Below are 14,124 nucleotides of genomic sequence, written 5' to 3'. Positions count from 1 at the left end.
ATGTTGTGCTAGGTACATACACTGCTTTTTATACCAAGCCACAGGGGGCAGCTGCTGTTGTAATATTCATTAATAGCAACAGAAAATTAAATCTTACAAACTAGTTTCAGGCTATCTTGTGTCAATGTGTAGAGTATAACCTAAATTCCAGTTTATGTCTTATAATTAAAATAGCAGGATATTTTTTTTTTAGGCTGTGCTTACTTTTTTACCTTCCATTGTATATTTTCATGTGGAGTTTTGATCCATTGCTTGCGTTACAACTTGCAGGTTCAGATTCAATAGGTAATTCAATAACTAAATTTCTTTATATATGCTTTGTTCATATATGTAAGTAAATATTATTAGTATATACATATATGTGTATGTGTGAATTTTTTCATAAGTATTTGACCCTGATTTCATCTTCTTGTCAAAGCATTGCCATTTATAATGTAAAATGTCCAGTGTAACTGACTTCATGTAGAAATAAGAATCCTTAGGAAACTGGGAATTTATTCTGCAAAATATTATTTTTGTTTGAAAATAATTCCAAGAAAAAGCTCTAGATATGAAAGAGAAAAAAGGAAAATAAATGAATATGTGTTGTTGCAAAAAGAAAAACAAGGTTCATTTTCCAGACAGAAATGTGTAGTCAATAGAATACAATGCGTGTATAATCCTTACCATCAAAATCTTATCTAAACTTAAGCAGTGTTTTCCACAGTTTTCCATGTATGAAAGATTTTGGCAATAATAGTTCTTCCTTCAGTTGTATTTATGCAATAGTATTATTATTATTATTATTATTTATTATTTGTAAGACTTCACAATTAGACAGTGACATTACCTTATTTTGCACTATTTTTGAGATAGGAATCCTGCAGCTAAGTCTTTCATAGCCTCTTCTGTCAGGGTTTAGTGCTCTTCCACCAAGATAAAAAAATTCTCCTTTAAGCTTCCTCTTCCTTTGCACTTGCTAATGCTGCAGGCTGAGAGTGTGAAAGAGTCACCCCCTAAGCAGCTGCCAGAAACAAAAGTAAGATGTTCTTGAATAATTTAGGAAAGAGTAGAGAGACTTCTCCCAGTGACCCACTCAGGCCTGGGCTAGTACCTATGAGCTGGTTCATTGGCAATGCTGGCAGAAGAACACGAGGAGGCTTTTCCACCTGAAAAACCTGGATAATTGACTTTGGACTCCTCATGTAGTTAATTTTAAAATAAAATAGTTCCCAATCCTTAACAGAAGTATTAGGGTACTAGATGCAGGAAAGAGGGTTTTTAGATAGTTAGGCAATATGCCTTCAATGAGTAAGGTAGAATGTTCTCAGGTAAGTTGTACTACAAGCTAATTAAACCACTTCTTCCAAAGTGTAACTTTCTTCCTGAATTGCTAAGACTCTGAGTCTCTGCCCAACATCCGCCCAACAAACATCTTCCGAAGATCTTACAATTTTTTTTTTTTTTACTGTTTGCTACCTACTTAATAAATATAGGCTAAAGAAACAAACTCCTAATCAAGTTGCCTAATGCTACTTCTGACCCAGCAGTCTGAACCTTGTCATTGTTTTTTATCATTGTTATCCTTCTATCATGCTTATCTAGTTATTAAGTATTCTGCTATTTCTGTGATGATTTTACAAACTTATAAAGGAAAGCAAACATGTAACAATATTTCAGCATTTTTGTTATCAGCCTCACTATCCTCCTCTCTTGTGTAGGTGGTGAGAATCATCTATCCCTATTCTCTTGTCAGGTCTCATGCTTGCCTTAATTTGAAAAATGGCTTCATCTCTTCTAGGTTATAGGTATTTCAAAATTTCCGCTAATTCCTTTTATTACTATAATTGTTTTCTATTTTCTTCTCTAAATGGAAATGAAGGATTAGAAATGTATATCTTGGAAAAGGAATATATCCATAGTCATAGTCAATTGAGATTCAACAGCTTCAAAAGCAGCTGTGTTTGAAAAGCATTAGCCATGTGCAGCTAGAGAGCTTCTGTGCAAAATGACCTGGATTACTGTCTGGGCAAGACAGTAAACCAGGTCATATGGAACTATTTTTAAGTATTAAAAAAAAATGAAGACTTCTTACCTTGGTTTCCTGGATTTTGACAAAGTTTTCCCACTTTCCCACTTCCCTTTGATATGAAAGTCCCAATTCTCAAGTCAAAGAATACAGGATCTGAAGGGTTGGAGCAACCATATTGAAATTAACCTCTTTCTGAAGCAGACTCACAGCCCTGGGTCTGGATAATACTATTATTAGTCTGGCATGGGTAAAAAATTATGCTTGAGATTGCTTTTCCTTGTACCAAGGTAAGACCAATGCCAGTAGTGGCAGTAGTGTCCAATCTACGACCTCAGTGAAATATCATTGTGCAACATGGTTGAACACATGGTTGAAGGTAAGAATGAAATAAGCCAATTATTATAAATCATCACTGCCAGTGACTTCTACACAATATACCACTGAGGGATTTAATTATCTGGTAAAAGGCAAATACTATGTGATGACAAAATTACTGCTTATAGTTCCTCCTTTAGTTTCCACGTGTTCTCTGAGCCACAAAAGTAAGAGAGATTCTTTCAGAGTATATCTCAGAGGACTGTTAGGAATTCTTACAGGGGACAAGCTGTAAGAATTGACTATACAGGAAATTGATGGAGATAGCTTTCCTGATTTTGATGACTTTGGGGCAAAGCGTGACCTTCTATTCATCTTCCAGAGTAGAATTAATAATTTTAATGATTTTCTAGGACGTATAAAAGAAAAGTTAGGTGTTTCTTTCATACAAGTTCTTACACTGTATGCAAGTGGTTCTTTAGAAAGTGATGTCTGCCTCCCATGGAGAATGCTATAGTATCATGGGAATCTTCAAAGCAAACAGCCTTTTAGCTGGAAACGAGTTTGTCTGGTGTGTTTCATTTGGATTATTGATAGTTTTACAGTAGTAGGTGCATTGTTTCGTGGTCTTCATAGAAATTACAATTTTATAATTACTATGGTAATTATTACAGTGATGTCAAACTGGGGGAGCAAGCAGTGATTCTTTGAGTTTTGATAGAAATTACTGAGGGAATTTATGTTCAACATAGATCTGTGTTCAACATCTGTACACTATCGGCTCGCAGATAAAATTATTTAAAATCTGTTCCTTAAAAAGAGATTATGAAAAAAATACATCATGCAGCTAGGTTGGCAGACAAAACCTATAAGGTGTTCATTGTTGGAGATTAAGTTTCTATGTTATGACAGATGTATGACTGGTGGTATGTCCAAAGTATTTCAGAAAAACTATGGTTACATTTTTGTATGAACTTCATGTTTTGAGATGTTCACTGTAACTGGTATGTTCCTGATGAGGTGATTTACATACTCATCTCCTCAGGTAAGGTCTTTTTTGTCTTGGAGGAAGACAGTACTTTTGAATGACAGTACATTTAAGGATGGCTTTGACAGTACTCGTACTTCAACAGTGGTTGGATACTACAGCACTCCTTGAGGGAGCACTGTTTGGAGAGACATAAAAATATTCAGTGATTTTGCCAAGGAACTGTCCAATTGGTCTTTCGTCCCAGGAAAACAAAATCTTATGCGACTGCCTGAGCTGTGCATGATCATGCAGACCAAATTTGAAGGTCAGGTAGTGCCAATCTTAGAATATCCACTGAAAAATGAAATCTTCCTTCATCACAATGAGCATGATTTATTTCAGTATTACCCAAGGAAACAAATTCCTGATGATGATGAGCACTAAATGCTAGTCTTTGAGTTTACCTTAATATTTTCTCAATCCTTTCCTCTCAATTCAGTTTACAGTTAGGAGTCCTCCTCAGCAGCTCTTGATATTTTTCTTTACTTATTTGCGTTCTTAGGTTTGGATTTTTTTTTAATGGATTTTTTAATTTTAATTGGATGTGGATTCAGCATCTTTCTTCATTTATAATATTCATTTCTACTAATATCTAATTTTTCAAAATATCATCTTAAAACTTTATCTAAAAAATAAGGAAAATGAATCTGCAATTTTACTTTTATTAAGATCACCCTGATGCAGGATGTTGTCTTTCTACTGAAAAATATTGAAAGGCAGTCATAAAAATAAATTAGCACGTGCCTTGAGAAGGAATTTGAAGAATCAGAGCAAGATCTCAGTTAGAAGATTGTCTGTGAGGTTACCCAGACCATCTGTAGCACTGTCACTGAACACAAGGCACAAGACCAGGAAATCCAGATATTTGCAAAATTAAATACTTGGGAACTTTGATAAAATAACCTAATTATTTTCTGTCTTCATAAGCCAGAGTTGCAAGAGATGACATGTTGGGAACAGTTTAATACTCACAGATGCCCAGTGACAGGTAGTACTCTCATCTAAAATAGCGTTACAATTATACTACGGTTTTTGACAAATACTGTTTTTTGTTTAACAAAAGTTCAGACAAATGTTGTTTGATGTTCCTGATGCTTCTGTAGTCTAAAATCAGTTTGATTTTGCCCTCACCATTATCATCTTAAGTATCACTGGCACATCAGTCAGTGACTCCTTGAGATTTTTTTAAATATAAATTTGTCCTTTTTCTTGAAAGTAAATGTGATATTCAGCCTGACTGCAGATGGTGTCACTTTTTTACACTTTTATGAACTTTATTTTCAAAATCCAAAATTATTTTATATTTCTAATGTAACTTTCTTTTCTTTCATTTTTTCCCCTGTCCTGGTTCCTGTGCTCGTTCTTCTGTGATTGTGTTAGAACTTTGCTTAGATCAGGGAATTTTAGACGATGGAAGAAAGCCTTCCATTCTTTTTCTCTAGAGGCCTGAGAAACAAGTGTAACTATGATGTAGAAATAGTCTATAAATGTCAAGAAATGATCCCTGGGATCTCTCAGGCCTTACTGCTTTACTGTTAAGCTTAGAGATTCTAGAGGAAAGAAAGTACCTTACTATCTCTGCTGACTTCAAGGAGGATGTGGACAAGCTTTGTAAGATATGCTAAAGCTAATAAATGAATGCAAATTTCTTAAATCAGTCTGGCCTGAGTTATGTACTGTTTTCTCTTATTAGTTTACATGGAGTCTGTGATGATCAAATGGTTGAACTTAATCAGTTTTGGTGCAAGATTCTAATGACTAATTAAAATAGCCATGAAAGGTAAGTTGATTACCCTGTTTAAGGGTTTTTTTTTTAATTCAATACAAACATTGAGTCTGGAAAAAACAAATGGTCCTGTCTTGTTCAGTTTTTACTATTTCAGCTTTTAAATTTAGGCAATTTATTTTAAGTGGAAGTAGTAAGAGTAAGCTAGAATAAGGTATATTTTCTTCTACATCCAAGTAATTATGAAGTTATAAATATATGAAACATAAATTTGGTGCAAATGTTTAAGTAGACACTGTTGGACTGTAATACATGAAAAAGCAAAGGTATGCTCCAATTGCAACATAGCATTTCAGATTTAAAATCTCTTTGAAAACATTCTTAGGTTGGCTTGGCCATATTATAGGATCTCTAGGAAAATAATAATGCATAGGAAGTAGTAGTTAATTGTAGTTTTTGTTTATGAACTGATTCAGTGAAACATGTTAGATTGTATATCTTCTCTATAACTACATTATGCTAATTAGCTAATAACACATTTTCCAAATGATTTTTAAATAGCTCTGTTTAGATTCTGACTCATACAAGTAGCAAGCTGTTACTTTTTTTTCAAGAGCTACAGTGAGTGATTAAAAACTATGTGCATGACTCAAAAAGAAAAGTTCAAGTTTTAAATAATCATCAAAAATGCTTAGGCAGTCCAATTGGAATAGAAAATATAAAAGGGTTGCCATAATTACAGGAGTGAACAAAATTAGATTTATATTCTTTGTGTTTAAATATATGAAAACAGGTCCTACAGACTGAACTTGACACATACACAAGAAAAATTAATACACACTACAAAATACATATTTTTTATAGTTAATATAATCTATAAAAGGACAAAAAGTAAAGATACATTTCTCTACTGTTTTAAGCCAGAATTATACCTTGGAATTTTCTGGTTTACTCCCCGCACATGAATCTGGCACGAGTTACCCAAGAACTGTCTGAAGGTGTTCAGATTGCCAGTATAAGACTACAGGAAACCACTAAAGAAATAGAGATGAAAGTAAAACATCTGAAAAAAACAAAAAAGATTGTCACAGAGCTTGAGTCACATGAAATTTTTGTTTGAAAATGGTCCAGTTGTTTAAATCACTTAAAGAGATATCCAAATAAAAGCATTTAAGAACTGTGTATATTATTTTTTTTATTTAAAAGCATTCATGTCACTATATGTTATAAAATGAAAAATATAAATAAATCTGACAGATTGATATTTTTCTAAACACTATCCAAGAATATAAGACATACTAGGAGTAGCAATCTAGAAGAATTCAAAGTACTACTCAAAGAACTAGAAATAATGCCAGTATCTTATGCATTATAATTGGTACTTTAAATAATCAGTATTGAATTTGAGTCATTAATGCTGGTTTTCCTTTCAGTGTGACAGTGTGCTTATAAGCAGGGGTCTCAAAATCAACCTATACAGAAATGGGAATATTCTAATCTGTAATGAACATCACTTTGTATCCTCATATTGTAAATTTATTGCTAACGGATAAGTAAAGGAATCAAAAGTGTTTGCACAGTTAACAAGGTTTGCTTTCATTTTCTTTAGTCATCTAGTAGTGTTTTGATTCAATACTCTCTTGGTAATCCTTCTGAGATCATAATCTTCATGTTTTACAGCACTTCAACTTCAAATTACTACTCACATCAGAAAAAAAAATTCTATGTCTAAACCCCCCTACATTTAAGGTAGTGTTAAGAAACTTGTGGTTAAGGATTCTAATTTTTCAGTCCTAAGTATTAAATTATTTTCTGGGTACATCTGCAGCACACTAATTATGCTACTCCTGTCTGTACAGAATTTTCATTTTGATCAGACTTGCCTGAGGAACTCTTTCTGATTCTCACATGGCTGAGTTAAGCTCAGGAATTCTATTGATCACTGGTTTACTTCTACTATTGGAATTAGGCAAATACAGGCAATAAACAGTTTTGATGCACTATTGTAGAATTACTTAGTAGAATGATCTCATCTTCATTCTGCATTCTCTTCCTGTCTGCATGGAAAGGGCAAGACAGGAAAAGACAATGATAAACTACCCCTTCTATGAAGTATTCTTCTAAACCCCTTGAAAGTGCTTCTTCTTTTTCCTTTGGGTTTTGGGTTTTTGGGTTTTTTTGAGAACTATTAAGAGTATTCTAAAACTCCAAGCAAAAGTTTCATCAAAGGACTGACCATTTCATGGATTGATATTTCTGTAGTCTACATCAAATTTCAAATTCCAAGACAGCAGAACATGTTGGGACATACTTTTAGCAAATTTAATTTATATATAATTTTTTGACTCTGTTATTCATTTGATACTCTGTACTGAATTAAGTTTCTTCATGGTGAGCGTACCAATGTTGAAACTTCAGTTCACATTTAAAAATTAATAGTCTGCTAACTCCCTTTTCCTCCATGCATTTTAATTGATGACAGCTCCATAGGAAATACAAGAACCCAACTATAGGCTCCAGAACCCAAAAGTCCTTCTTCCCACATAAGCAAATTGCTGGGATAGAGAACCACACTCCTATTTCCATGTTCTTCTAGATACATTGAATTTTTTGTTCTTTCCTATATGGTGTCACAGCTTTAGGGAGGTTGGAAAATGTTCCCTGATAAATCTAATCAAAATCTAACGTATCTGGGACTTCTGTTGCAGAGTTTTTAACATTGGTGTACTTTCATATTTAGAAGCCAGTGGTACACTGTTTCCACATTAGCTGTACAACTTCAGCTCATCTTCTGATATCCCACTCTAGGTAGGCAAATCTGCTCTGAGCATCTTAGCAGAACTTGTGGAAACATATTTCTGGGGGAGTGCCAAAAACCTTCTGGCAGCTCAAGGAAATTATGGATAGATAGAGGAACTTACCATAATTCTTTGGAAAACCTCTAAGAAGTGAACAGATACTGACAACGCATGCTAGACCTTTTCTCAAGAAGGAAACCAGATAAATGCTCTGATGTGAGCTCTTGCTCCAAACTCAGTCTGAAAAGCAGCAGTAACAACACAACTGCAGTGTGTCAGCAGGGGCATCCTGGCAATGAGTATGAGGGAGCGGCGACGAAAGCTGCAGCTGATAGGAGCTGTAGCCATAGCAGTTCCCCATCTGTGGTAGGCGCTGTCAGTACTTGACAATTATGTCACCTAAATGGAACATCTTTTTTAAACCTAAACATTGCTCATAGACTGGTGGATCAGAGTTATATTTTCATTCTAGCATGTGTCTATCCTAGATACACACATTCTAACTGAAGGGGAAAAAGCTTGAATACCTTTTGGCTTAGTGACCTGCAGTGTGTTGCAATCACAGCAGTAATACTGTTGCCTACTTCTGTGACCATCTAGCTGTAAAAGATAGGCATTTCTGAAAACGTGAGAGCTATTGTTGATAATTCTGACATGCTTCACCTCCAGTAAGCCTAAGGGAGCTTTCACATTCCAGAATGTGTAATAGCAGGTAGGAGTAGTGGTTGGTATTTACTTCTGTCTAAGTCTGGCAAACTTCTAGTCCACATTTATTTTCTCTCCACACAAAGGGTTAAACACCACACACAATGGGAATTATTTTCTCAGTTTACTAATGTTCAGGTTCCCAAGGGACTCTGCTGCTCACAACATTTCTCTGCTTTGTCAGTTAGGCACTGTGGTCAAGTTACTTGTACAATATTGGTCTATTGTTATCTAGGCACACTGCTGAAGCATTTTGTAACCTGATAAATGAAAAATCATAGTCAGAATCTAAGTAAGAATTATTTGTGTCTTGATAATTCTTGTTGTTCAAAGGCTTCATTATCTACTTTCTGACAATGAACATAAGGTTCATCATCTTCTGAAGTTTGAATTAATACCTTTTTGTTTTTTGTGACTTTGCTTTTGCACATTTCACTGGTGACTATACGCAAGTAAGTTATTCTGCTGTAATGAAAACTTTTCTGGAACTTTCATATTGTTGATTGTAATAACAAAATAGACATAAATTAAACGGAAAGATGATTGTTCACGGATGGTAATACACTCATCATCCTCAGAGGTACCAATGAAAATTGCAGTAGTGATTCTTGGGTATTTTTCCAGTTTCTTTCTCTTTAGAAATAAAATGGTATCAAAAAGGTTTGCAGAACACAAAAGTTTTGGTATGTTCAAGTAACACTAATAATAAACAAAAAAAATTTAAGAAAACAAGAACATTCTTTTTAGGATTTTGAAAACCAGAAATCCTCAAACTTCCTCATTCTATATTTGGCAAACTTTGCTAAACATTGGAGATGTTGAAAACTTTCTATGGTGAATCTTAGCTACTTCTTTCCTAGACAGTTGTTGGTTCTGTCCAATTTGCCTATTCTTTCCCTTCTTGTCTTCCAGATTTGATGTTTTTGCCCGTTTAGTTCCAGTATGAACCCAAAATTTCTATTTTCAGTCTCTGTGTACTGATGAACTTGCAGTTATTTTTATTTTTTTCACCTGGCAATTTGCCTAGCAGATAATAGCTTTTACCTGATGTCAGTAAGAAATTATACGCCATTATCAGCTGTTGTGAAATGAGCAGTGAAATTATTCTTTTAAGCAGTTCTGCTTATCAATAATATAAATTGCAATTATTGGTTAAACGAATTTTCCCCATTTGAGCTAATCATAATAAACACCTTTGTTTTAAACTTACATTAATGGTTAATTTTCATGAGTATATCAGTATTAATTGAGCCAAAAATACATCTTTCAACTGGATATCAAAATATAATCACCATTGGGGTGTCTGAAAACATGAATCATTGAAAACTAAGTAATTCTGTTTGTCAGGAGCTATGATTATTATATGAGAACCATACTGTTAAGTGTCCTTTTTAAAAAACATGACAAACCAAATTGCTGAAAACTGGTGTTTACCACTGTAGCATTTCATTCTTACTTGTCATGTTAAATCTTGTCAGTTTTTGTTATGTTGTTTCTCATCATATCGCAGTTGGATGTGACACATTCAGTTACATGACATGACTCATTGCAACCTGAGAAATCATAGATTTGTTGGAAAAAAATGTTACTGTAGAAGAAGATTTTCAGAAGCCTTCTGAAGGCTTTTTTTTTTTCTCACAATTGAGTACTCTTTTATCTACCTGACACTTCATTCTGAAGTGTCTACTCTTGCCTTTTTATTATCAGAAGTTGTTTGTGGTTTGATTTTTAAAAATGGGTTTGCTTTAAATGTGGTTTTGCTTTAAAAAAATATATATAGAGATCATACATACTTTACGAATGTAAAATACATATAAAATGAATATCTTTTGACTTCATAGCCACATTATCATGTTATACCAGTACCTTTCTATCAGGTATCTAGGTTGACCTAGTTTGCAGAATATGATCCTAGATTCTTAGAGCCAAAGTTAGCTGTTTCTGTAGTAAATCGTATGCACACTCAGAAAAACCCAATGGAAAAGTTGTAGCACTTAAGTTGACAGATCTCGGTTACAGAATCACGAAACAGTTGAGGTTGGAAAGAACCTCTAAAGGTCATCTGGTCTAACTGTCCTGCTCAAGGAGGGCCACCTAGATAGAGCAGGATGTCCAGGACCATGTCCAAAATGCTTTTTTTAGTCTCCAAGAATGGAGACTCCACAATGGCTATGGGCAACCTGTCCTATTGCTCAGTCACCCTCACAGTAAAATAAAATTTTAAAAACCCATGTATTATTCTGTTGACATGGAACATCCTGTGTTTTAGTTTGTGCCCATTGTCCTGTCACTAGGCACTGTTGTAAAGAGCCTGGCTCTGTCTTCTTTGCACCCTCCCTTCACATATTTATATACATTGATAAGTTCCCCCCAAGTCATCTTTTCTCCAGGTTAAATAGCATTTCCCTTTGTTGAATTGCACAAGGTCAGTGACTTCCTGTCAACCCATTTCTCCAGCCTGTCAAGGTCCCTCTGAATAGCAACACAACTCTCTGGTGTATCAGCCACTCTTCCCAATTTTGTGCCATCAGCATACCTAATGAGGGCAGACTCTACCCCTTCACCCAGCATATTGACAAAGATGTTGAAAGGAATCAGGCCTAGTATTGATCCCTGGGGTACACCACTAGTTACTTGCCTCCAACTAGAGTTTGTACCTCTGACTGCCTCTCTCTGAACCCATCTGTTCAGTCAGTCTTCCATCCACTTCACTGTCTGCTTAGCCAGCCCATACTTCATCAGTGTCTCTATGAGGATCTTGTGGGAGACAGGGATAAAAGTATTGCTGAAGTCTATGTAGAACAACATCTATTACCCTCACTTCATCTACCACACTAGTCATAAGTGATTTCTCAAGTCCATGGAACTGGAAACTTGAAAACAAGTAAAAGTGACAGGACTTATGCCATTTCTTTGTCATCAGTAAGGGCCTACATGAGTTCACTAGAGCTTCTCCTGTGAAGCAAACTGGATGATGACTTTTTTGCTGATCTAAGCTAGTCATGTAGAAGGCATACCTTATTTCAAAATAAATAAGGGATGGTCCAAATCTGAGGTTTTAATGTCATCACCATACCACTGGCAGAAAAGTCATGGAATGATTGCAGCATATGCACAGAGAAGTATACATGCTAGCATCTGAGTCTTTTCATGAATGTCAGAAGAGCTCCATACTTTTTTATTAATCCCACACCTAAAATATAGTCTTAAAAATCTGAGCAAGAATTGAAACACTGGAAGTTTCTGCTAAAATTATTAAATACATTTTTACTTGCATTTCCTCTGTCAAGAATATTGTAGAGAAAAATTCTTCCTAGTTTCCATGGGAACACTCTTGTAAATGTATAGGGATTCAAAATGGAAAGTGGTTGGTGAAAAACTTGTGAAAATACAGTGCATTTACAGGTTTTTTTCCTTGATAAATGTATGGAGAATTAAAACCTTTGACAAGAAAGGAGTGATAGCATATGATTTTCTAGACATATGGGAAACGTGTGCAAACTCAAGAGGCATGAATTATTCCTCTTGAGCAAAAAAAGGCTTAGCAGATGTTAGTGTGCAAGGACCGTGTAAACATTCTGGGGGCTTAAAGAAGGGTAATTTTAAAAATTCATCAATAGGAATACAGACACATGAAACTGCAAACCAAATATTTTTATAAAATTCACAGGTAGTAAGTATTTTGCTAGTTACTTTTCTCTGTTTTGTTTGAGCATGTGCCAGTTATTTCCCATGAAAGGTACTGGTCAGTAGGAGTATGGGATATACTCTAAAAAGTGTTGTCATTCTTGATCATTACAACTTACAAAGATTTTACGGTTTTAAGTACGTTAATCTGAGGATCAGACCCAGCTGTTCAAGGGACAGGACAGGCTGTCAGCTGTAATTGCATCACATGACCAGCAGCACATATGCCCCATTGAGCATTGTTGGTGGGGAGATGGAAAATTAACCCTTCCAGCACAACCCTATTGGCCATCCATGAAACTTGACTAAAAATTTGTCTAAGTAGTGAAATAACTAGGAGGCATTTGCTCAAAAGGAACTATATGTACATGATAAGTTATACAAAACAAGAGGAAGCAAAGATGTTGTCAACCTAAACAGAGATAAAACCCAAATATTATTTGTGAAATTTACACTTTTAGCTATATTTAAAATGTTTCAGCTCCTGTCAACTATTCTAAAGAAAACAGATTTCAGGAATTAGAAATAGGTCTCTGACAGAGCTAAAAACTGTTTAAAAAATAAGTTTTATTTACACCTTCTAAGGAAATATTCTGTGGAATAGAATATTTTCCAGAACATTTTAGTTTGTCTAATTAGCTTCCTGATCTACTGACTGCTCTCTCAGTCTGAGTGAGACACATCTGTTTAGGTGGGAGATAAGACTCACAAAAAGCAAATGGCTTTCAGTGAGGTTACAGCCTTCATCAGAGGCTGGAAAATGAATGGAGAGTTACTGCAGCACCATTGAGGCTCTTTCACTTGGTCACATTCTTCACCTGCTAAATGTTTAAGTGGGTTTGTGTCTCCTTTCTCTGGATATGTTATATATTGACAAAAATTTAAAGTAATGACAATACAGTATAATAACTAAAAACATGAGAACTCTGTCAATTAATGCAATATGATAACCAAATACATGCATTTATTTACAGAATAAGAATGAGAAAAAAATAATTAACTGTCAGTTTTCAGGTTTTCAGTAAACAACACTTCTCACAAGCAAATATTATAGACAGCCACTCTACATTGCCCTTAGAAGTGAAATATGTTTTGTGTATAAATAATAGCATTCTGCTAAATGTAATATGAAAATTCAACCTGGTATATCAGCATTAGATTGAGTACTGTGCACAACACTGACAAGACTATAAGGACTCCCTAAGGTTAAATTGGACCCCGACACTGAAATTCTAATTAGAAATATGAGTGCTCCATCTCTATGTAAGTGCATGTCTGTTTAATTATGTTCCCTTTTTACCTTACATCTTTCATTATTCCATAGTCCTTTTCTTCCTCCTTTCTTGCTGTTTTCAAGCAAGACAATCTCCTCACTTAATCTAAGTGTAGGACCTTCCTATAAGTTGGTATTAATTGATAAGCAGTTTTTAATTATTATTTTTCATCTCTGAAGAGACCTGATATTAACTCACTGAGGGCCCTAGACAAGCATCTCAGCCCTTTGACTCACGTGGCACAGCTCTGCCATCTTCTGACATATCTATTCTCTTATCATTAAGACAATCATTTTCTTCAGTGTAATACCAAAAATATTTTGTCTATACTTTGTCTTTAGGAATTTCCTACCTATTTAATAGTAGACAAAACATTTTTAATGGAGAATAGATACAGTTAGTCTGTACCTGAGAGATGTGTTTAACTAGGTGGGAGAGCTGTTTTCTTTATCACACTAAATGACTCTTAAGAAACCTTACTTTCGCAAATATGAGTATAGTATCTAAGCTACCACAAGAACATTGGGTGATTTTCTACTATCACATCTCACTCTTAAAAGAGTATATTAATTTCTTAA

This window comes from Myiozetetes cayanensis, unplaced genomic scaffold (assembly GCF_022539395.1).
Source record: "Myiozetetes cayanensis isolate MyiCay16 unplaced genomic scaffold, myiCay2020 scf6-25, whole genome shotgun sequence".
Classification (NCBI taxonomy): Eukaryota; Metazoa; Chordata; class Aves; order Passeriformes; family Tyrannidae; genus Myiozetetes; species Myiozetetes cayanensis.
Note: the sequence above shows the minus strand (reverse complement) of the source record.